Source organism: Maniola hyperantus, chromosome 11 (assembly GCF_902806685.2).
Source record: "Maniola hyperantus chromosome 11, iAphHyp1.2, whole genome shotgun sequence".
In the NCBI taxonomy this organism is placed as follows: Eukaryota; Metazoa; Arthropoda; class Insecta; order Lepidoptera; family Nymphalidae; genus Maniola; species Maniola hyperantus.
This window is the reverse complement of record NC_048546.1, coordinates 7,006,723-7,033,708: the sequence shown is the minus strand read 5'-3', so window position 1 is coordinate 7,033,708 and position 26,986 is coordinate 7,006,723. Positions and strand designations below refer to the sequence as shown.

General features: G+C 35.7%; 1 protein-coding gene across 8 annotated transcripts in view; it reads left to right on the top strand.

Moving 5' to 3' along the window:
* Positions 1-26,986, top strand: part of LOC117986592 (monocarboxylate transporter 10-like) — a 155,350-nt gene that overhangs the window by 93,032 nt on the left and 35,332 nt on the right. For 3 of the 8 annotated variants that reach the window (XM_069501818.1, XM_069501812.1, XM_069501816.1), the window contains exon 1: positions 13,361-13,539. The exons of 1 other annotated variant lie outside the window; for it this stretch is intronic. The gene's annotated coding sequence lies outside the window, so the exon portion shown is untranslated. 4 more of the 8 variants (XM_069501814.1, XM_069501813.1, XM_069501815.1 and 1 more) reach the window with 3 other exon arrangements.

Here is a 26,986-nt window from a genome sequence, read left to right as displayed (position 1 = left end):
GTGAAAGGTCCCCGGGTTCGATTGTCGACAAATTTTATTTTTTTATATTCTATCTAATTTGGTCTGGCCCTTTCTAGTTACCACCCTACTCGCAAAACCCTGCCGCCAAGCAATTTAGCGTTCCGGTATCCTAGAATAAGATAATCCAACATCAATGTCCATATAACGATGCTGCATTCATTCAGCCATACTCACCCCTGCCAAGTTAACCAACTAAGTACCATCTTAGATGGCCTCATCATTTAAGTAGGTAGGTATGTAAGATGTCAAGGCCTTCAAGGAATTACTTTTTTTAATGACCTATCAAAAAAATGTTTTGCAATGTTATCGCAATATTTCAATATTACAATTTACAAATCCGTGACTTTGTAGCTGCTTGTAATTTTAAGCTTCTTGGTCGATTTTATGAGGAAGGTGTAATAAGTATGTTTAAATGTTTAATTCATTCCCATTTAGTCCCAGGATGAATGGAGAATAAAACGTAATTAACGATTAGGCGTGCGAAATACTTATTACAAAAAAATTACAAATCGACCTTTTTAATCTGAACTTGAAATTTTGTCCAATTTCCCATTATCTATATCTATAATAGGAAAAGCTGACTGACTAGCTGATTAGATCAGTCAGCCATCAGTCAGTCAGCTTAATACGCACAGCTCAAACTATACTGGACGGATCGGGCTGAAATTTGGCATGCAGATAGCTATTATGACGTATACATCCGCTAACGAAATTAGTGTAGTCCACGCGGACGAAGTCGCGGTCATAAGCTAGTGTCTAATAAATAAATACACGATTTATCTACCCACAGAGCAAAAATTTCGTCCTCTATGCCGATTTAGTTAGCTGACTTCAATAAAAGAAAAACTTATCTTTTACACGGAACCCAGCGAGTGAACTGAAAAAGAAAATTGAAGTCAGCAGTCACAAACTAAGGAGATAGGTACAGTTTGTCTCCGCACTGAATTGAATTTTCTTTAAAATAAAATTCCCGGAAAAGTGAAATATTATGTGCTTTCTTAGAACATTTGTCTTCACAAAACACCCTGGGAAAATTACAAGGAGACAAGGAAACAAGGGCCGTGATAGCCTAGTGGTTGTGTGGTTGCCACATGAGAAGTCTCGTGTCCCTGTTGTCATCACTAACATCAATCAACCAATCAGCCTGTTTGTATCCACTGCTGGACATAGCTGCCTTCAAGAGCGCGCCACCACACACGATCCTCTGCCTTCCTAATCCACCCACTTCCCGCTACCTTAAGGTCGTTAGTCCAGCGGGTTGAAGGTCATCCCACACTTGCCGATATTCGGTCTCCACTCCAGAACACGTCTGCCACAGCGGCCATCGAATCTGCGGCAGACTGCCACTTCAGTTGGGTTATTCGTTGGTTAAATCACTAACATAGGATGCAGAATTGTTCCAATCTATCAACGACCGATGTAGGTCAGATACCTGCCAGTACCAGGAGTCCTGTATAAAATCTATTATCACGAAGAATGCAGACTAAAATAATAAACATAATCTGTTAAATATTAGGCATTTAGGCCGCTAAATCAGGTAAATGTAACACAACAATCATATTTATACTTTTGTGTAAAATATTATAGCACTTTTTATTTCTCCTAAAGATGCAGATATTTTACAAACTCGCTTTTCTTATTTATTTGTTTTGATTTTGATATCTACCTCAATATACGATATACCGCGTGAAATTTAATTCCTTAGGCGCCATTTTAACTTTTTGTGTCCATGTCAAAAATACGATTTATAAAGATGAACCGTACTTTAGACATACAGTTAAAATGGAGTGTAAGGACTCATTTTTACGGACTATACAGGCTGTAACCAGAACGCTTGCAAAATCTTAGCGTTATTGTTATACTACCTAAACACAATCCAATACCAATAACCATTGGCCAAATTTTGTAGTTTTAGTGATTTAGTATTTTTCAAACCCGCAATGTATAGCGTGTAAAACTCGGGTCAATGCTCCGCCTACGATGCGGCATTGACTCCGAGTGGCCTACGTACGCAACGTTCGTTGACCTCTAGCGTCAGTTCAGATGTTTTAATTGCAATATATCATAGGATTATAGGATACAGAATCATAGAATTTTATTATATATTTTTTCGCGTTATTTTTTGTGGTACCTATCATATCAGTAATCATCTGTACTATCACCTGTCTTCGTTTTTGTCAGAGTGTTCTGGACTCTGGTTACACCTTGTATAGTGTATATGGAATAATTCTGTAATTTTTAAAATAGGTATGTGAACAATCGAAACACTGGAACACTGGAATTCATAGGCATGATAGGGGCTTCTTTTGCATAAAGGTTGAATATTATGACACATGTTTGAAACGTCCTCTAAAAAAAGCCCCTATCTTAAGTACGAATTTCGGTGTCAAATTGTTGCATATTCACCTTGGGTTCTATTATAAAAGGGAAAAGCTGTATTAATGGTACCCCATTAAGTATTTTGTTTACTGTTTTTCACAAAACAACAATATTGGGGATACATCATATTATACACCCCATTCTCCAGTACCACTACAACTAGATAAATATTGCATCGCGTGTAAACATACCATAAATCTTGACTTCGTCGCTTTGTGCAGGAAAAAAGCGAATGGAGGCCCTATTAAGATAACCCCCTTCCTGCAGCTTCAACAAATTGCGAAAGTTATGGTTCCTATATCATTCCTATAGCGGAAGTATTATGGAATGTTTACAGTTACCTTACATGATTCTGCTTCAGATAGACTATAGGGATACATTTGAAACCCTATACTTTTTCTTTTGTTTATGTTTTTAATTTATATAATACTAGATGATGCCCGCGACTTCGTCCGCGTGGATTTAGGTTTTTGAAAATCCCGTGGGAACTCTTTGATTTTCCGGGATAATAAGTAGCCTGTCCTTCCCCGGGATGCAAACTATCGCTGTACTAAATTTCGTCAAAATCGGTTGAACGGATGAGCCGTGAAAGGCTAGCAGACAGACAGACAGACAGACAGACAGACAGACAGACAGACAGACAGACAGACAGACAGACAGACAGACGGACGGACAGACAGACAGACACACTTTCGCATTTATAATATTAGTATGGATTATAAAAATCACTAAAAATGTTTCTACATGACGTGTCCGTTATAGACTTTGAAACCATCCAACCGATGTGTCCCAAACCGGTTTAATTAGAAAGGCAATAATGCGAATATGGTTTTAGACCAATATAAAATGCACTAGGCAATTTTTTTAGCGTAGTTACACACGCCGGGTATCCACTATACTTAGTTACTTCCACAGAAATGATCTTAAGGAACTTCGTACAATGATTTCGTTCCCAGCATTATATTATATGTTTGGATGCTTATTCAACTCCGCAATCCTGATGCTGAAGGATCTGCTGCTTATGAATTGATGTTGTGGGTACAAACTATAAAATAAGTAAGTATGTGTAGATTTTTTATTGGACTTCGAGTTCAACCTTAGTTATACAAAGCAAGATATACCGACCTCTGGTAGGTACACAGGGTGGTATATGTATGATCTTACTTTGGTAAAGCTCCAGACTTACAAAACATAATTTAAAAAAATACTAAGCAATAAGAAAACAAAATGGTTTTATCTCAACAAAAAAATACCCGCAGTCAACTAACCCGTATCTGCAGCTAATGTTTCCTAGTCTTACAAGTTGCAAGAAAGAAGCTTCCAGTCGTACTGACATTAATCGCACTCTTTCTTGCATTCAACATTCCGATGTCAATAGTAAACAGACCCTTACTATAAAGGTTCCGTACAAAAAACAAATTTTCATTCTCATTCTACGTAACTCGCTTCTAATCAATCTAATGAAGGAGATGTCGCAATTAATGCGCGCGTACGCATGTGAAATTTGTAATCATCATGATCATCCGATAGACGTCCACTGCTAGACATACGCGTAAGTCTTTTGTAGAGACTTCCACACGTCACGGGCTTGCGCCGTTGTGGGATTTGTAATACAAGTAGGTAATAATAATTATACAAAGCATATCACCTTATTAAACTTATTGAATAAAAGTGTATTTGAAAAAGTTTTAAGAAGAGAAAATGAAAATGATACTTATTGCTTAAACATCTAAATTATTATTTACATATTGTTACAACTCACGTAATAGTAAGCAAATGTAGTAGGTATTTATATAGGTCTATGCAACTGTAATACTTTTTAAAGTTCTATCAGATATTGTTTTAAGCTACGTAAAATGTTTAATATTATCTCCTAACTATTCCAAAACTTTTCAAGAAATCATATTTGCGTAGCAAAAATATTTTACCTAGTTACAAATCACAAAGTCAACATGATGTGAAATTGTGAATACTACAATAGCGGCTTCATAAATTTGAATTTAAAAGTTTTTATATTTTCTTTACGAAACTGTGACTAATAAATGTTTTACTCTTTTGGGTAAGTACTTTGTGAAATTTTGCAAGTGAACCCTAAAATTAAAGCTGCTAAGTTGGACAAGCTGAGAATATGGCTGTCACCATTCTGAATTAAATTGTTTTTCTTTTAAATAAAGTGCAAGGTAAAGTGATATATTATGGTAGGTATATGAATTCTTATGCTTTCTTCCAACATAAATTGTCACTAAAATTACATTAAGAGCGCAAAGCACCTAAAATGGACCGTTAGTAATTTACTAAATTGTGATTTATAGAATAGATCTGTTCTAGCATCGTAGCGCTCATATTATGTGAACCTAGGAAAGTATTAGCATCTCGTTCAAGATCTGCATGCATCTCAACTGGTGGTGAGTATTGATGCAGTCTAATATGTAAGCGGGCTAACCTGGAAGGGGTATGGCAGTTTTTGGGTTCCGTACCTTAAAAGGAGAAAGGGAACCCTTATAAGATCACTTCGTTGTCAGTCTGTCTGCATGCATAATGCTGTATGCATAAAAGTTTTTGATTAATCGTGCAAAATTACGAAAAAATACGACTGTAGTTCGGAACCCTCGATGCGGGAGTCTGACTCACACTTGGCTGGTTTTTTTTATTAAACCCAACCCCTTTGGTTTCTACACGGCATCTTACTGGAACGCTAAATAGCTTGGCGGCACGGTTTTGCCGGTAGGGTGGTAACGAGCCACCTAAAAGGCAGGCACCTAGTTATTGGCAGTTCAAAATGAAGTACAATACAACTAGACAACTAGGGTAAGCAGTGCTTTTGCGCTTCTATGACCTGCACACCACTGGCTGTATAAGGCAGGCAAGTAGGCGTTTGGAAGTTTGGCTATTGGAAGACCAACGTGAGGCTGGTCACGGTGGACTTGCGCATATCCACCGCTTTAAGATCCGTGAAAACCTTGGACAGTGAAAACACAAAGGGGTTTGCTTCGCGCTCGCAGTGATCGAGTGCAGTGATCGTTGTAGGTTCGTTGTACGTCCACACTTGACGCCGCGAACGGCTCCGCTTGTGCTTCGCTCGTGCTCGGTTCGTCTAGCGTAGACCCACCTTATCTGTTCTGCTCCTCCACATACATCGAGCAAACAGTTGACCGCGCGTAGATTGGCTATTTCGAGTTGGAGGTTGACGCGAAATCACAATCCCTAACTGAATTTTTTTCTTACTTATGTGGCGAATGTTCTTCTACAAGTAAATACTTTTATATTTTTAGCTCTATTAACAACTAGATGATGCCCGCGACTTCGTCTGCGTGGATTTAGGTTTTTTAAAATCCCGTAGGAACTTTTTGACTTTCCGGGATAAAAAGTAGCCTATGTACTTCCTCGGGATGCAAGCTATCGCTGTACCAAATTTCGTCAAAATCGGTTGAAAGGATGGGCCGTGAAAGGCTAGCAGACAGACAGACATACACACTTTCGCATTTATAATTTTAGTATGGATAATACAAAATAATATGCGTAACCCTCGTTCCTCATTCTTTTACAGAACAATGCCATAAACTTACGACCTATAATAATAGTAATCATAACAATCGAATATCCCGAAAATCATCAAAGATACAAATCGCGAAAACATGTGTAGTTTTATGGCCTAAACGAATGAAGATATACATATTTTTATAACTGCTCGTTCTTATCGATTTTATTTTTTGTTTCAAGGTTCAGACAAAAATATGCCCAGTAATATTTTTTGTATTTCTAGCTTTCTCTGCATTTGCCACAAAATATTTCACCTATGTGAATGTTGTCCTGTATCCAGTAGGACGTAGGTATAGAATGACCCAAAAGTCCCTATGTAGGGCTCTTTCAATATTAGAGTAAATTGTCAATTTTCTTTAATAAGGTAAAAAAATGTTAGTAAAATTAATAAAAACTATTTAGTTAACCTTGGAAAAAAAAACCTCCGCCACATTAAAAGAGCTTCGTAATTATCAGTAGAATAGCCAGTGAGATTTTAAATCTGTTCTAAAGCAAAGTTTTGGAGAGAGTTTAGAATTCTCTACGTGCCGGCGACAAATATAATTTTACTTTTATTACCAAAACGAAATTTCACGGATCACCCGGAGACTAACGTTATTACTATACTTAAATGTTATTGAAATGATTTTATCTAGACTTCAAACATAACGGATAAAAGTCACTTTAAGACACTTTTCAAAAAAGGGTAAAATATTTACCCTATTGCAAAGTGCAACTTGCATGGTACAGCTTGCAATCCAACTTCTATCCAAAAACAACTGAAGGCCTTCCTCAAACATAAATTCTCGAAAAAAACTGTTTAATAAGATTACTTATATCAACACGTGTAAGTAAATGTAAATACGCGGGGTCAAGTAATAAATCATGCCTTGTCAGTGAAATGGAGACTTGAGATCCCGCGATAAAAAGTTGAAACATGTCTTCGTTTTGCCGAGTTTTCATTATTTAAGAGTCAAAAACTAAGTGAACACGCACAATGTGTTGGCAATTACAAATAACAGGGAAGTTGTACGAGTAATTAGTTAAGATCTCGCGTATATAAGATGAGCATAAATATACAACCCTACACCTGGAATCGTGTTATTTAGATGCGTAGGTATCCCTATTTGGAGCTTTCTTTTTACTTGTTTATTTGCATTTTATCCGACTACGGCAAATCCAAAAGAAAGGTACGTTTTTATGTATCGTACAGGTACGTTTGTATTGTATGCACGTATGTTTGTATCTATGTGTGTTCCACCGTAGCGCCTAAACTATTGAGCCGATTTTGATAAATGAGGTGTCAATCGATTCGTTAATATAAATAATATTGTCCGGGTGACATAGGCTACAATTTATACGAACAAAATCAGTATGACAGATGTTACATCCAAAAACGTGGGGGTCTCTGAACATTTTTTGTCATCGTATCGAGTGAGATATCAAATGAAAGAGGAAAAAATTCTGAGTTCATAAATATATTTATAGTACAACTGGCTTATGCTCGCGACTTCTGAATTTTCAAAAATCATTTCTTAGCGGATGCCTACGTCATAATACCTATCTGCATGCCCAACCCGATCGGTCCAGTATGTAGTTTGAGCTGTGCGTTGATAGATCAGTCAGTCAGTCAGTCACCTTTTCATTTTGTATATTTAGATTAAAATATATTTCAGCATAGATAAAGTTTTCCCTTCTATTTTATCTCGCGATAGATCATAAGGGACAATTATTTTACATATTATTATGTAAATACACATAATTATGGATTACTTATTCCGTGACTGATACGCTATAATATATACTATTTATGTAAAGAAAGATTTACTGCCCGATTTATCAACGCCTAGCTAAAATCCCTAAAGCCATAAAAATTTAGATTTATTACATCATCGGCAGAAGCTCCAAAAATGAATTTTGAACATTCTTATCTGTTATCTCCCTTAAAACTTGAAGTAGGTGTTTATTCATTTCCGTTAGGAGGAAATACATTTCCTTTCCGTTTTCCCGCAATGAGTAATTTTCACTACGGTGCTGTGGTGCGGTGGAAGATTATACGGTCTACGGAACAAACTATACAAAATGAGTAATAATTATGTTATAGTCCAAACCCGAAATGCCGGCACATCGCGATTAGCCTAGGCAATCTTCAGATCCTTTTGCCTGCGACTTCGTCTAGGTTTTTGTAATCCCGTGGAAACTCTTTGATTTTCTGGGATCAAATTGGCCCATCTCTATGCAAAAAATCGTGTTGATCCAATGCTAGTTGTGGCTTGATTGAAGTACAACCTACGTTAGTACATACTAATTCAATGGTACAAACCAACACACAAACACACTTTCGGTTTTACAGTGTTATGGTAGACAGTGGTATGGTACCTTTGTTTGTACTATTCCGTTATATTTTTTCCAATTTATTTATTTTTGTTTATCTTTTACAAAATATTAATCACTTTAGCCCGTTCAGTGAAATATGACGACTGTCTACGTATATTAATTAGTACATGCTAAATACAACATGTTGTACAAATGTTCGTGATGTTTTCAATCCGTGCCTCGTCCGCACCTCGTACGTGGCATGCCTCGTGCCCGCCACGTTGGCATAAATCATCCCTTAAACTAGAAATACTGTATTATATCAAGGTATATTTTATACCTTCGTCTTGATAAGCTTGATTCAGTCATTGATTCATAACCGGCGTTTCCACAACGAACTAAAAATATGTTATTATTATTATTTTAACTGCAAGTTTCATCTTAGTTGTCTGTCACTCTTTGAAACCCTATACAGTTCAGATTTACTTTTCGAATGCATTTTCTACACAAATGCAAGTTTGTTAATAAAAGAACGGGCTCGACTGTAATGAAAATACTTAATAGAAAGATAGGACCAGAATAGCATACCTAGTATTTTAATAAAGCTATATTCCTAGTAGTGGAGAAGCGTGCGGATGTTGCATATTAAATTCCACACTTTGAAACTGTAAGAATGTTTTCATGTTAACCAGTGTGACAGCGACTTAAGTGCACGCCGGGATGTAAAAATAAAATTATAAATCGCACAGCGTTTAGTTTCAACTGGTATGTCATTAGTTATAAGGTTGATTTGTAAACAGAAGCTTGTAAGTAAAACTAAACTCATTTATATTACAGTTTCATGAATATTTCATTTTAGTGCTGAAAATAGAATAGAAAGATCGAAAAAAATTAATGTTTGGCCAAGCTGTCCATTTATACAGACAGCAAATTCCAAACACGTAATCTCCATAAACGTAAATAATGCTAAGCATATTATTGTATAAAATAACGTGTTTTAAAAATAAAAAGTTTTTTTATTCAAATTGACAATTGTTATTGAATCGCCTAAAGACAAGCCAAAAGATCACTAGATCGGAATGCCTTTCCTACCGAGAAGAACCAGGAAGAAACTCAGCGGTTGCTCTTATTAAAATATTCAATTTTAAATATTGTTATTATGCTATTTATTATGACCAAAACTCTTCTCATTTTGAGGGGAGACCCATGTTCAATAGTAGGGTGGCGATGGGTTGATCATGATGATGATCATAAATCAAAAACATCCCTTAGAATAAATAAATTAAGCATAAAATAATATCTTAAATAATAGATCCAATTAATGTTCAATCTTCAATCCTAAGTATCTACATAACACATTATACAAACCTACTCTGAGTATACTCTGTGTATGTACCTACTCAGTCAGTCAGTGTGTCGGTGTAATCACGTGCAGTTAACTAATATCATAGTGCAAATTTAATTTTCTGTCTTTATTCCTAAACAAACAAACCTTAAAGGGCACACTAGGCTAAATATCCCGGAAAATTATATCTTAGTTTCAAGGGAAAATAGCAAAATATAAAAATGTCCACGCGAACGAAGTCACAGGAACATCTAGATATACCTAGGTACCTACCTACTTAGTATGTTTATAAGCGACACATAAAAATTACCTTTATTTATGAAATATCGTTAGAATCCACCCATATAATTCAAAGCCGATTCATAAATATTTAGAAACCCTATTTATAGATTGCTATTAAAATATTTTTGCTATAAATTGCATAGCAGATATTATTGAAAGCTAACATTAATAAAGATACAGGTCGTACCTTACTGTACAAGGAATGCCAAAATACCAAAGAGATATCACATTACTAGAGAATACAATCCGGTGTACAAGGAAACTATCGAGTTTTTTCCTTCATCAGTAAATTAGAACCGCAGGCTTAGTATAAGATTTTTATAAAATCCATGCCGATTTGGTTTCTACACGGCATCGTACCGGAACGCTAAATCGCTTGGCGGTAATTTATCCATTTTACTCTGACGTTATTAAGATACTGTTGCAATTCATCGTTTGGTGTAAACCAGGGCGCGTTAGTTATTGTCTTTATCATATTGCAGCAGTATCTTGATATGCCGACTGTTTCTGAGGAAATAAACAAGTATACTCCAAAAAACACAAAGTCGTCTTGCCAAACCCACCTGCCAACTCACTTATACTTGCCCCAAGAGTAAAAAGATTAAAACTAGCTGACATGCTCGATATCTGATGGACGTTGGAGCAATAGATTCCTCGTTTTCAATAACTAATTAAGCATAAATAATCCCAACTGATTGCAGATAAATGACACAAAAAGAAACGGACGTATTTCGACGCTCGAATTCTATCAACGTTGGTGAGATGTTAAATCTCATACTAAGCATACTGGAGCGTTTACTCGGTCTGTAAATAACATCGTTATATTTATCATATTATGTAGTAACTCTTACGGTATTGTAACAAAGAATAAAAAGATAGATACATATTTGCTAGCTAAAAATATTTACCCATTAGTTCCATGCCGATATTTCAGATGGCAGAACTTTTTTGATGCCAGCAGCCCGAGCATAATCACAGCGACAAAAGTATCTCGCGTCTTTTGAACCTCTTTGCCGCTGAAAAATCTGCAAGAAACCGTAGTCACAACTGATTGTGCTTGAGCTGCTGATATACATATAAGGTTTGTTCCTCCAGTAATAATAATATGACATCTCATTGTAGAATTGAAAATACAGACACATTAAGATGTTACCACAACTTAACCATGTTGGATGTTTACGATGCGTATTTTCTTCGAAAATGTTCTATGTATAACCTAGACTTTTTCCACGGTTTCGCCTACGCAATCGTTCTATTTGTTTTCGTTCAAGGATAGTGCAACGTTAATTAGAAAATCTTTTGATTTAATTTATGGATTTTCTTAACATCATCATCATCATGACCAATCCATCGCCGGCTTACTTACTGTACAGAGCACGGGTCTTCTCTTAGAATGAGAAGGTCTTAAGGCATAGCCTTACGAGAGGTAGGCAGTTTACCTACGTACCCGGTAACGAACCCCCTGACCTCACGAGTAGAAGGCTGACGTCTTAACCACTATGCTATCACTGCTTGTGCGTTAATGAAACATCCGCTTGTGCATTCTTTTGCTTAATGAAAACAAATACTTACTATGAAAATAGATAAGAGTAAGTATACAATTAATTACTATAAAACTTAATAACTGATCTTTTCATTTCAACAATCACAAATCAAAATCAAAAATTACCGCATTTTTTTTTATTAAATAATATTTATTGTTTAAATATCCGTTTAATATTTATTTTCTATCCAGACAAATACCCATATTTGACCATATCTATAAGTAAATAAGTAAACCTGATTTTATTTGAAAGTCTGAGGAATGATTGCTTTCGATAAAAATAAACTTTCTAGTTTCGACAAAGTCGTTGAAGTAGCGTTAAATGTACTGCTTTAATTTTCATTAAATCAGGAGCTACAATAATAACATAGGGGAATGAGACGGAATGATATAGTTTCAACATGTTTAATCTGAAACATTATTCTGATAAGATTTCCTTCTGAAATTAGAAAATGACGTTGAAAATTTTGTGAAATGTGAGCACTCACATAATTTCCTGAATCAGTAGATACGAATTCCAAGATTCGGACAAATTAATTAAAACTCCAATAAAATTGCAGACGATCTGAAGAATAAAGTTCTTTTAAGATATTTTAACTGTATAATTTTTTTGAGTTTCTGTTGGTTAATACCGACCATGTATTGACCAACACTTACAAGCTAACACGACACATAATACAATATGTAAATGACCAAAAATGTGCATTTAACCCATTTTAGTGAGCGACCGTACCTACCAAGGTGAATCTTTGGTGATTCTCAATAGATACATGATGGAGGTTGTGCAAGTAAGAATTGACGGTACTTATAGGTACCTACAGCCTTTCGGATTTAATATATCAATTCGGCCTATTGAGTGAGATATTTTACCGACAATTATTATTATTACAGACAATAAGGTTGGGGTCCAAAATAAGACGTGAAGGTGCATAAGTGTTTTGACTAAGATTGGGGGGGGGGGACCTAATAGTGCCCACTAGCAATCAAACTTGCAGAAGTCAGCTGTCATTGTTATTTCAATGTCAAATTCTGCAAGTTTTAGTGCACGATACATGCCAATGTCAAATCAGAAATAAGGAGATCTGTAGGAGAACTAGTGTAACCGACATAGCTCAACGGGTTGCGAAGCTGAAGTGGCAATGGGCAGGGCACATAGTTCGAAAAACTGACACATGTTGGGGTCACAAGGTGGTAGAATGGTTTCCTCGCACCAGTAGGCGCAGCGTTAGAAGACTCACCAGTAGGTGACCAGACCAGACGACTTCAGACGAGTCGCAGGGAGCCGCTGAATTGAGGCGGCGCAAGCCCGTGGCGTGTGGAACTCCCTACAAGAGACCTGTGTCCAGCAGTGGACGTCTATTGGTTGATGATGCTGATAATGATGATGTTGATGAAATGCAGAAGTTGACTTTCTGCGAGTCTGCAAGTTTTGTTGGTAGTGGGCACTAAGCTTAAAGGCTTTTTGTTTTCAATGACTTAAATTCTCATAATTATATATTTTGCAATACAAACCGCAATAAATTTAAGTCAAAGGATACAATTAATCACCTTCAATATCTATTACCTGTTATGAACTGTAATACTTAAGCTAGCCTTATACCACTTTCATGTAAGATCATCAGCGTCGAGACTGGTATGGCATGGACACGCTTGGCTAATTTCTCTGCCAAATAAGAAAGCGCCAGTACTAATAAGATCGAATATTGTATGTATCGGTATTCGGTACACATTATTGTGTAACAGTAATAGTTGATCACGTAGTTCGGCAGGTAAGTGTAGTAATGCAACTAGGTGTGAAAGACGACGACTTTGTAAGTTGCGCTTGTTGGTATGGTTACGATTCGCAAGGGCGGATAATAGTCATGCAGCGTGCCGCGTTCACACCGGTCGTCGAATGTGGAGCACGCGACGGGCTAGCAGCGATGCCTTCGATAAAAAATCAGTGTAAGCTCCACACCAAAGCGTTGCGGTCGCGCGCTCTATACCGCAAACGCCGGCTTTACAACTTCCATGAAGTCCGCGTACTTAGACGAATACTTTCAATTACAATTTGAAACTTTCCTTATTCATCTTTATTGCATTTAGAGGGTTATGTAGTGGTTATTTGTAGTGCAGAGTGCCCTTTTTGTAGTTGGTGTGTAAGTCAGCAACATATGGCTCTGGGCCGAGGTCCGGTCTAAAGACCGTGCCGCCTCTATGATAGATCATGATATTCGAGCACGTGTGTACATATTGCATAGGAGCACACCGTTCACTTATTTTGTTACTTAACACTAACATATTTTATTTAAAACATATATATTATGTATGAGTCATCGATACAGATTCGGCTGTACTGTACGTACTTTATTATTGAGGACAATCTCAGATATTTCATTATTTATTGATTAAGATAAAACCTATGCTCTGCCATCGAACAAAATTAATACCGGGTATCAAGTTTAAGTAAAACTTAATAGGGTATGACTGTGTAACTTTGTGTCTAAAAAGCGATGATAACCGCGTTGTTAAACGTCGGCCTCTTATACGGGGGGTCGGGGGTTCGATCCCGAGCATGCACCTCTTTTCGGAGTTATCTGTGTTTTAAACGATTAATATCACTTGCTTTAACGGTGAAGGAAAACATCATGGCGTGAAGAAACCTGCATGCCTGAAAGTTTTCCATCATATTCTCAAAAGTGTGTGAAATCTGCCAGTCCGCACTGGGCCAGAGCGGCGGAGTACGTATACTCCACCGCGCTCACCCAGTGTGGTGCCAAAATCCTTCTGAGAGGAGACCCGTTCTCAGTAATGAGCCGGCAATGTGCGGCAATGGGTTGATGGTGAATAGGGGATAAAATAAAACTTAGAAGCTACATAATTTTAACTAATACCTAAATGCTTTGTTAATTAATTTAAATCCGAAACTTTTAGTTTCATTATAAAAGGATGTGACAGCCACCAAAACATTTATAATTTAAAATAATTACAACTTTGATCATTTTAAACTTTTGGTACCTACCTAGTATAAAGTGTAAACTAGGTATGACATTTTCACTTAGCAACTAAAGCTAAATGGAAATGTTATAGGTACCTAGTTCACGTTGATCTTTTTATAAATTTAATTTATAAAACAAGTTGCGTATAAGTACCTACCTAAAGCCTAACGCAAAACAGATATCCAGGGTCGAATTTCCAATTATGAAAATACTCATAATTAACAAGAATCTCTTTTCTAAAATAACTCACATTTGATGTGCAATTTTAGTGAAAACTTCAGCCTCAAAAGTCAAAAAGCTTTCAGCTAATCGTTTTTCGTTGCACGTTTGTTGCACAAAATGTCACTGTTGCGGGGCACATTTTCAGTTGTGAATATTAACAGAAATCTCCATTCTGAAATTCACGCTTGATGATGATTTTCAATGAGTAAAATGAATGAATGAATTTTTAATATTAGCATCAATAGTTATTATCGCACTTCCTTCCTAAGCTGAACTGAAACACCAAGCGGTTTGGCGGGTTTACTACAAACCGATATTTATTTATTTTATTGTTTACTAATATTTGTTGTTAAGGACAAAAAGTTTCCAAGTTTATCGTTAACTATTCTAACATGCCAATCCGCACTTGCCCAGCGTGGTAGACTATGGCCAAAACCCCTCTCACTCTTTGAGGAGACCCATGCTCTGTAGTGAGCCGGCGATGGGTTGATCATGATGATGATGATGCTGATAATGAAACTAAGATGTGTGGTTAGTAAGGCTTGTACCAAAATAAGACCCGATTGAAAATAATGATCAAAGTTGTTTAGGAGGTCTCTAGCTGCTTACTTCAGGACACCGTCCTGAACGGAAAGGCTTGATAGCACCGCTTTTACTTAGGTTCGATCTGTGAAAAGTACTCATTCAGTTTCAGTCGACGTAAATATTATAATTGTCACACTTACCTCGCTTCCATTTAGATAAGCAACTACGTATTAAAAAATTAAACTACTGACATTCAAAAATTTACTCTACCGGGTATCAAACTCGAAACTTGTCTCTACATTCGCTCAAACCATCGCTTCCAAGAGATCATTAAATAAACGAGTAGGTACATAATTAAAATTAATTTCGTAAGTAATATTTTTTAACCTCCATCAACTTGTAGGTCATAACGTCCACTCCCATCACGACGTCGTACAACTTGCAAACTAATCATTTATTTACTTCTTAAAAATTCTACATGTACCTATAATATTTATCTATGGGTATTTACCTACTATTTTTCCTACAATAATACCTACTAATGCACCTTTGCAATCAAAAAGCTCTAGTTTAGAAAGCTTTTAAAATACGACATAAATAAAAGTGTAACTTAGTTGGTTTTCTTTACCTACTAGTATCCAACGAATAATTATGCTACATATTTGTATATTCGAGACTACTATCACAAGGTACCCATTGCAAAGTGATTCCTAATTCTTATGTTTCAAATCAACACTAAGTACAAATAAAGTAAAAGAAAACACGACAAATGAGATAATAGTTTGATACTTTGATGACCGATTTGAGGACTTAATAAAATTAAATAAATGCAAATTAAAATAAACGAGTCTAAATCCCTACATACATGTCGAATCAATTTCAAATTAATTAGCGATCTATAATGTAAACTTCTCACAGCCAATCACCAATGCAATGCTCCAAAACAAAAAAAGAAATTCAACGAACGCGCGTGCCAAGTCAGGTCTTAATTAAATGCTTTATAAAAGGAGAGACAATATCATTAACAATCAGTACCGATTCTCCACGCTTTAATGATATAGTTTTAAAATAAATTCTTACAGTTTATACTGGCCTAAGAATACCGTACCTAATTAAACTGCGATAAATTATTAATTTACTTTAATAATACAATATTCACGACTATGAACTGGCAACCGGTAGGTACAACTTTAGAGGATAAAGAAAAACTTCCTTCAGCTAAATAGTGAATAGGTATATTATAGTATATATGTCTGGCATATTATTATGCCAGACATATATACACACAGGCATAGTTATATTATTAAAAAAAAAATTGAATAGTCCGTACCTCCGTGCTTTTAAAAAAAAACCTGTTACACTGCGAAGTACGAAATTGAATTGAAATCATCAAAAGGGATAGGACATGTTGCCAGTTCACAGTCGAGATAATATTAGGTACTAGCTGACCCTGCGAACTTCGTTTCGCCTAACAGTCGATTCAAATTTTTTAATTTTTTTAAAATATCAATTCACTATCAGAAATTCTAAAATCCCCACGATTTAGGACTTCAGTACTTTGCAGCATCAGGATTGAGGAGTTAGGATCCGAAGTTCAGTGATGTAGCCTATGCTTGGTACCTAAAATAATTTTGCATCATCCGCAGTTCCTGAAACATTATAGTTTAGGAGTGCTGTACCCTACATCATCAGGGTTGAGGAGTTGAGACTTGAAGTCTGAGAATAAAGTCGTTGCTTGGTACCTACAATATGAATTCACTATGAACACTTCCTGAATCTTGATAACCCAGGCGGGCAGTAACCCTGCAGCATCAGGATTAAGGAGTTGAATCCAGATTTTTTTATGTGACCACGACGTAAACTTTTTTTGTTGATTTAAAAAAAAATTTGCAAATCGGTCCAGAAACCTCGAAAAAATCTATGTAGAAAAAAGAACCACCTCCTTTTTGACAGTCGGTTAAAAACCGATGACCTTGAAATATTTAAGGAACAATCTTTAAAATATCCCCTTTCTAACAAAAAAAGAATGAATGAAATCGGACTACGCGTTAATGAATTACAACTCAGTATACATTTTAACTTTCGTCCCCTCTCCTACGGGAACCATGCTGAATTTCGGGATAAAAAGTATCCTATATTCTTCCTCATAGTATGACCTCAAATCGTACCAAGTTTCATTGCAATCCATTCAGTAGTTTCAGCGTGATGCGCGGCCGTGATACAGACAGACAGACAGACAGACAAAAATGAAAAAAATTACAGTTTTGGGTTCAGTATCGATTATAGAGTGCCCTCGAAAAAAAAATTTCAAAATATCTTCAATGTACAGAATTTGACCTGTTACAGTTTTATTATAAGTATATATATATTATAAGTATATATATATATATATATATATATATTGATTGATGATAGAAAAGCAGTAACTGAATGATTGACATATCAACATGGGTCTACAGCTATACACAGAGATTTTGCATGTAGGCTTTCTCTATAACGTAGACCCTCTCTAAGAAAGACTTTTAGAAATTCCACCCGAGCCAGGCCGGGGCGGCTAGTAGTTTACTTTAGGAAAGCTTTACTTTGTTACTTTAATGCATGAAACTTGTCCAAAAACTTTCTAGTTGTTGAACTTTTACATTTCAAAAAGTACTTTCTTGAAACTTTATGTAACAAAGTATAGAGTAGACGCAAGATGCCTACAGTTTTGCCGTCGCATTTTTTTCTAAATGCTCTTTAATTGTTTTCATGCAGGTTTATTAACTAAGACAATCCTAAACTATCAATAAAGATTTATAAAATGGACATAATATGATACTAGTAACATACCCACGTTGTGAAGGCGATGTTTAATGTACATAAGACAGGGGTCACTTTACAATAACTGCTACCTACTCCACTTTCGAGGATACTTTTATTCGTCGTTAACGATGTTACTTTTATCTATCGTTAACAAGTGCTATGGGATTCGCATAAAGTTTTATATCATTTATAGGGCGCAATAATCGTAAGTCGGGAGTGTTGAGAAGTATTTCAAACTGTAACTTGTGCCATTTGCAATCTTTGACATACCTAACCACAGAGGAAAAACATCCAGGACCTTGGATGTTATGTTAAAGATTGCAAATTAAAACTAAGTATAAGTAGACTATACAGAAAGCTGATGTTCTGGAACATCAGCTTTCTGTATCTACTTATTCTTTACTTTTAAGGTTACTGAATAGATCAATTTTCTGATTGATAATGAAACCTATTATTGGATTGCACTGAGAAAAATATACTTACCAATTTTTTTACCGAAAACAAACCTTATACCTACTAATAAGGGGGGAATTAAAATGTATGTAAGTATTGACGTACACTACAGTGGGTAGGTAGGTTTTGCTTATCTACAATCTTTCGGATTTCAGTCCGCCTCAACCATTCAACTAGGTACGATTATTGAGGTTCTTTAACCCTTTGTAGGGTTCCGTACCTCAAAAGGAAAAACGGAACCCTTATAGGATCACTTTGTTGTCTGTCTGTCTGTCTGTCTGTCAAGAAACCTACAGGGTACTTCCCGTTGACCTAGAACCATGAAATTTGGCAGGTAGGTGGGTCTTATAGCTGGCTTTAGGGAAAAAATCTGAAAACCGTGAATTTAGGGTTAGATCACACAAAAAAATTAAATTGTGGTCATGAACTAATAATAAGGTTTTTAATATTCGAAGTAAGATAACTATATCAAGTGGGGTATCATATGAAAGGGCTGTACCTGTGCATTCTAAAACAGATTTTTATTTCTAAATAATATCTGTCCCGGCTGTACTCACGTGTGTAGTCGACGTTAGCCCGACTAGTTTCGAACCCATACATCCTTTTTCAAGGGAGTCCGTTCGCGCACGCGCCGCGGTTTTGACTCCCTTGAAAAAGGACCCCGTATGGGTTCGAAACTAGTCGGGCTAACGTCGACTACACACGTGAGTACAGCCGGGACAGATATTATTTAGAATGGAAATCACTCACGGTAGTTTAAATGCTAAGATTTTTATTTATTTTTATGCATCATAGTTTTTGAATTATCGTGCAAAATGTCGAAAAAATACGACTGTAGTACGGAACCCTCAGTGTGCGAGCCTGACTCGCACTTGGCCGGTTTTTTTAATTATAGGTAGATATTCATTGTTAAACATCATAAACCACTTTAGCGTGAGTGCATACAAAATTCGAAAGTACAAATCTCGAAAACCGTTCGCACTTAAATTTCGTAAAGTTCAACTTCCTTAAGTACCAAAAGCAGTAAAGTAAATATCAATTATAATAACCGCCAAGTTGTTCGCAAGTTGGGCGCAGAGGGATACCTCGTTGTATCATGTATGGGTACGCTTTTTTATGGTGTACAATGTCCATCAACCGGTTCATACAACAGAGATCCAATTTATGTCAAAACATAGCATATACAATATACATAGTACTTTTATGAAGTTATAAGATCTGCATTTAAAAAAAAAATTATATTTACCCTACTTAATTAATCGCAATCCGACTTTGAAAGTAGGAACCAAAGAATTTAGAATAATTTGTATACTAGAAGTGGTAAAGTAGCCTGAGATTGATGTCGCGCAGACGTGTAGTGAAACATCAGTGCGCGTTATTGTTATAAATGGGACCAACTATAGGTAGGTACGTCTTTAAAAAAAAAAAAAAAAACCGGCCAAGTGCGAGTCAGGCTCGCGCGACGAGGGTTCCGTACTACAGTCGTATTTTTTCGGAATTTTGCACGATAATTCAAAAACTATGATGCATAAAAATAAATAAAAATCTGTTTTAGAATGCACAAGGGAAGCCCTTCAGATCACGGTGGCTTTGAGAGGTAACAGGTAATAAATGTGTAAAAAATCTTACACATTTATTAACTTTCAGCTTTTTATTAAATAACGAAGGTCTGGCATGCGCTGGCTCTCTCTCTCTATAAAGCATTGTAGAAAGATACTGATTCATCGTCTCTTTGTTCAAATAGCTGCAATGACTTTGATAAATGAAGCTATGTTCGATTCGTCCTGACAGTACACTGAGATGCCTTGAATTAGCATCGACGCGATTGAATCAGTACGAGAAAAGGTATCGCCTTAGTAAGTAGGTATTAGCTGTGTTTCCAACACAAAATTTAAAAATTTGCAACGCAAAAGAAAAATCAGCGGGTGGGCAGCCTACTTTGGCTATTCAAAAATCCTAACAATCTAAAAATCCAATTGGTCAATCATTTTAAAAAATCTCCGCAATGAAATAGGAAAAATACATTGATATTTCGATATCTACGATATCAACTCCTTGAAAGCTTGCTGTAAATTAAAATTTAATCACAATTATTGATGTAGCTTATATAGTCCAAGTATTCAAAACAAGCTGTCACATTGGGAATGTTTAAACGATATTGAAATATTAATATGCATTACTTAATATGCCTTTTAAAATGATAAGCAATAAACGCTTAAATTATCGACTTGTCCGATTTACATGCCGCAAAAACATCTGGTACTTAGCAAATATTAGTAATAAACACGTAATAAGCACTGGTAATAAGTGGATAATTCGTAACCAGGTTTTTAATTGGATTTAAATCTGTTGCGTTAACGTATAACTTCTAAACATGAATTTAAATTCACCACATTCAAAACACTTGTGGTCCATGGCTTATCGGTATGAATATAACCTGATATGTATAAGAAGTACTAGGTATACGATAATAAAGGCTTGGACCTATACAAAGCGAAGGCAACGCAGCTGCGCGAGATGGCAATTGCATGGCAGAACATTATTATCTTCACTTCTACGTGCGCGTATGTGTAAAAATTGAAATACAAAGAACTGGATGAAATAAAGCGCGCGAAAGTAAAGGCAATGTTGCCCAATAAACAGATTTGTCTGTATGTATACAGATTTTCACGACTCTTTACTTATTCATACAGAATAATACGAATTAGCATGGCGGCATTTAAAATGAGTTCAATATTTTACAGAGAGTAGGGGGCGCTATCCTTTTTCTGTTAGTTATCTGTCCACGGCCGCAAAAACCGCAAAGAAAGAATAATGCGCCAGTGTTAAATATAAATTTTATACAAACAAAACAGATTTTATACAATTTTTTATGCTGGAAATTCTACATACTTAATACAGATTTTTACAATGCAAGTAGAGATTCTACTAATTTTTCATATTTTCTTCGGAATAGTATTATGCATTGCCAGACACTTAGTATCGTGGCAACCCCCTGCCAGACACCCTTAAAGTTTTAACAATTTATTAAAGTATAAGGGTGCCTGGCCCACTACACTGTGTCTGGCAATGCATGATGTGATTTCTAATACTATTCCGAAGAAAATATAAAAATTACACTTTATACTTTATGACGTAAGATTTTTTACACCTTTGGGAGATAATAGGTAATATTATCTCCCATAGCCACCGCATTATCCAAATTTCATATTTCTTCCCTGTGATGGGGACAACAGACAGAGAAACAACATCGGGCAAGACCACGCCGCTACAACAGCGTGATTCTACGTGTTCACCTCTTCATGTCTACATGTCTTCTTACAGTCCCTTGTATTACATTTTACAACATCAGAAGCCTCTCCCATCGCGCGTTGTGGATGACCAAGCCTTTATGTATGTACCGTAGAGAATAATGCTGTAGCCTCGAAGTTTGGACGTTTTAGAGCAGCAAGATTGATTGAGTGCCGTGTAAGGTTGCCAGATGACGAGGCATTTGTGGGATATACTTACTTACAAGTTTTTGTCCATTGAAAAACCATTTGTCTTTGAAGCTATATCGAACTTGAGAGTTGAGTGACAACTGGCAAACAAAATTTCAACTTTATTATGATCCTCTTTCCATTTGTAACTAGCTAGACATTGCTATTAAGGTAGCTCAGTTCGGTGCTTTCTCCATACAAACGTAGGAGGGAAAATACAACAATATTCGATATTGTACGCACGAAACTAAGAATTATATCGATTTATCTCGTCATTATCTAGGTTTATTGATATATAAAATATTGAAAAAAATATTGATTTAAAAGTTACGAGGCTCAAAAGATTCCTATTTTAACACTAAATTAATGACAACTTTGGGCGTAAATAAATAAGATTAGGGATATGAAAATTCTAAAACAATTTATCATTAGACGTTGTTTATTTATTCATTAGTTGAAATAACTTTACTTTGCAAACATAAATTCAGCAGTTTTTTCTCAAAAATACTTTTCCTAAACCCTTTTCGCGCGCTTGATTTCAATGAAAATCATCGTGCCTCTCAACTTTCTCATACAATGTCAAGTGAAAAGCAAACAACATACCCACGTGCGCTGCCAATTTCGGTCGAGCGTCCTGCGTCACCTTAAAGATGCTGCTTGCACATTACAGTATCTACCTACCTACACGCTGCTACCTAAATGCAAATTGGACAAAGTAGATTTCTATGAAAAATGTCTTACCTCTTAAAATTCAACTCAATCTCATCCTTTCATATCCGACCATACAATCAGTTCTTTTTTTCATAGTTTGCAGTTAAAACAAACTGCTTGAATATATTTTTTTAAATTGATATCTACAATGTAAGAGTAGCTTTATATATGTACTAGCTGATGCCCGCGACATTGTCGGCGTGGATTTACATTTTTCAAAATCCCGCGGGAACTCTTTGATTTTCGGGGTTAAAAAGTAGCCTATGTGTTAATCCAGGGTATAATCTATCTCCATTCCAAATCCGTCCAGTAGTTTTTGCAACAAACATCCAAACATCCACACTTTCACATTTACCTATAATATTATTAGGATTGCTACTCTTTGACATACAATTAACTTAAATATGACATTTAAAAAAATCTCGAATGATTTCTTGTCACTTTTCTAAAACTGATTGTCTTGCGGTCTTAAATCAGTGTATGGTAACCCTACACTAGGAACTTAGGTCGGTAAACTTGCATTCAAGCTGGATTAGATGATGCCAGTGTATCTATAGGAACACCGGAAGCTTAAAGCTCTTTTTTCTGTTCTTTGCCTCAAGTAATGCCTATTGTGTAGTCTTTAGTAAGGAAAAATCGCTAATTTATTGCTTCAAATAAATTTATTTAAATGTTTATTTATTAAAAGTAGCCAGTAGGTATATAATATTACAAAACTATCTACTAAAACAAGTACCTAAGTAACTAACTCTTTAAATAAGTATTTTTACGCAATTCTGTAGTGTTAACCAAAGATGTGTTTATCTAAATAAAAACAATAATCGCATTAAAAAAATAAACATCTCCACGATTTTGCAAATCTTTGCTTTTCAAGAACACCTGCCACTTATAAACTTGGTTATAGCCATCTAACTGCCTGCTTAGGCTTTATTTAAGTACTTAGAAACTGGGTAGGTATCAGTGCTTAAAAATTCTTTGGCAATATCTTAACTTTCTAGACCCAGTAGTTTGAGTTACACTTTGATGTAGTCAGTCAATAAAACTATCTCCTTTTAGAATAGATAGATTGATACAAAAGGAGTGACGCTTTTAAAATAACTCGAAGACAAAAGTCCGCCATCCAATCTCCCAGGCTTATGAAGGCATTTATCTGATTGACTCGTCAACGAATCTCCTAAATCTTTAGACATATGAGATTACTTTACGTCATTCAGTTCGGGAAACTTTTATTCTTGAAGTGACATGATAATATAATATTGAAGAAGTTTTCAAAGTTCATTTTATGAATGGAATTGCAAAAAACGTCAAGTGCGAGTTGGATTCACACAGGAAGAGTTCCGTACCGTGAGAAACCCAAAAGACAGACAGACAGACGGACGGACGGCGTAGGCTTAGTAATAAGGTCCCGTTGGCACACTTCAGGTACGGAATCTTAACAATGAAATTGCATTATCTGTCTTATTAGATTCTTATTGGGTATCTTTTTAGTTCTCGATTCTTTTATGATAAAAAAGCGTCAATTGTCCATCAACAATCTTTGTAGGTATGTCAAACTGGTTTCATTCAGCTTTTGGATACAGCCTCAGTTCATGTAGAACTCGCACTTGACAGATTTTTTATTTCTTGTTTCTGCGTGAATTAGTGCTAAGACAACGTAACATAAAGAGTTCAGATTTGCAGCAAATCGCAATGAACCTCTTGAGATTGTTCCATAATGATGTGCAACAAACGATAAAGATGACTGATGTCTGTTTTTAATTTAGTTTCTCATGGGTATCAACATGTAATATAGGGGGCTAAAAATATAAGACTAGGTACCAAATCTGCAGTGCGTCGCTGATGTTCATACCGACGATTTTTATGCAATCATGAGAAAAAGAGCAGCTTCAGTGATGAGCAGAATCCGAGGTAGTTCCAACGGTATTCTGAAAACCTTATCTGAAAAACTAGATAATCCATTTATGAGACACTGGGTTGGTTTGCACATGCACGCTCAGTGTCTCATGGGTGGTAGATTCCTAAATAAATAAAATGGTGCATAAAAGAGCCTACTTACTAACATAGTCATTAGCAATTAATTTTATTACTAATAAAATGGATGTAATATCTGAAATAAAGATGATTATTAAAGCCATTAACGTCAGTTTTAAAGACATGAACGCAATATTTAAGCATGACTTGCTTTTGCCTAATTTGAGGTTTTGACATGGTTTTGACATATTAATTACTGTTAACTTCACTTTTTCAACACAATTTCATATCTCATTTATCAATATCGTAATAAAATAAAACTTGTTTAATTTTAAGAAATATCTATCAACCTACTATTAAACTGGGTAGGTAACCTACTACGTAGTAAATAAATCGCTTTATAATAGAACTGCATTTTAGTCCTCTGGATGATTTTTAATTCAGTTTTGTTCATTACATTAGGTACTTAGCGGTTTATTCCGTTTTTTTATTTTACAAACAACTTTATACTTAGTGTTTTCTCGCATAGATAAATATATTTTTATGATATGGTATAATTATACATAATACAGCCATACCAAATTATCCGTTTGTTAGGGTTCTGTACCAAAATTGTAAAAAAAAGAATCCCGTATGGTGCGACTAACTAAGCCCGTCTGTCATATCTGCTGATTTCAATAACAATCTACTGATGCTAAAGGAAAAATTTAAGTAGTAGTAGTAAGTAGAAATTAAAAAATATTACTTATTTTATTATTATGATAATTGCAAACAAATCGAAATGGGGTAGTCGAAATAAAATTAAAGTGCATAACTAGATCGGGGGAGTCCGAGTCTGACTCGCACTTTACCGCTTTTATTAATTAAAATGTTATAATTGTTAAATATTTTCCCAGCCTTTATAACTTATTGGATAGTATGACATAGTGATATAATAGTATAGTTGCGACGTCATAGGAACAAAATTAAATGTCATACACTCGACCGATCTCAATCCTGTCACATGTGATCACAATATCCAGCATGCATCTAATAGAGAAATATCTGTATGACCTAGATGCATGTTTTGTAAAACGCATCTCTGTGGAACCACGTCGCTTTCGATCATCTCTAGAGGATCGTTGACGCAAATATGAACCACAATAATTATTATGTCACCGCTCTTGAATAGAATTACAGGAAACATTAGCTACTTTGCTCTATAACATTAAATAGAATAGAAAGGACCTGTTTATTGAAGGAATAAAGTACGAATATAATAATATTATTCTCTGATAGAGTGAATCACTACCTACTCATATTATTATTATAAATGCGAAAGTGTGTTTGTTGGCTTGTCCTTCAATCACGTCGCAACGGAGCAGCGGATCGACATGATTTTTAGGGTTCCGTACCTCAAAAGGAAAAACGGAACCCTTATAGGATCACTTTGTTGTCTGTCTGTCTGTCTGTCAAGAAACCTACAGGGTACTTCCCGTTGACCTAGAATCATGAAATTTGGCAGGTAGTTAGATCTTATAGTTGACATTTGGGGGAAAATCTGAAAACCGTGAATTTAGGGTTAGATCACACAAAAAAAGTTAAATTGTGGTCATGAACTAATAATTGTATTTTCAATTTTCTAAGTGAGTTAACTATATCAAGTGGGGTATCATATGAAAGGTCTTCACCTGTGCATTCTAAAACAGATTTTTATTTATTTTTATGTATCATAGTTTTTGAATTGTCCTGCAAAATGTCGACAAAATACGACTGTAGTACGGAACCCTCATTGCGCGAGCCTTGATCGGTTTTTTAGACTTAGAAAGTGACATAGACATAGACTACTTTTTCTCCAAGGAAATAAAAGAGTTCCTACTGCATTTTTAAAAAGCTAAATCCAGGTTGACGAAGCCGTGAGTATCAGCTAGTTGTACGTATGAAATTAGCCTTAAGCCGGTGATACACAGGCCTTTTTAAATTTTTTTTGGAATAATAATTATAATAATTTATAAATTTATTCAAAACACGATACGCGTACTATACCGACAGTTTTGCCAACAGTACTGGTTGCTCGACACTTTGGTCCAGTGCAGACGTCACTAAAATGGCGGCCACGCGCATTAGCACTTTGCGGGACTTATGAAACACATGGCAGCCCTGTATCTGGCAAGCAAGTAGATCGCACACAATTTGATATTTAGAAATATTTGAACTTATTAACTCTACGAATTACGATATACAAAACGAGAAAACACAAAAGCTGCCTAATCGCTAATTAGCGATCTATTTGAATGCGCAATGTTCTTAATAATGTCCTTTTAACGACTTGCAATATTATACGTCTATACTTACTGTATATACACTTTTATTTTATACGATTTATATTCAAAGTTAGAATGGTGATCGCCTCGTGATCGTGTCGTGGACTGCTAGTAGGGGGGTAGGGAACAGTGTACGG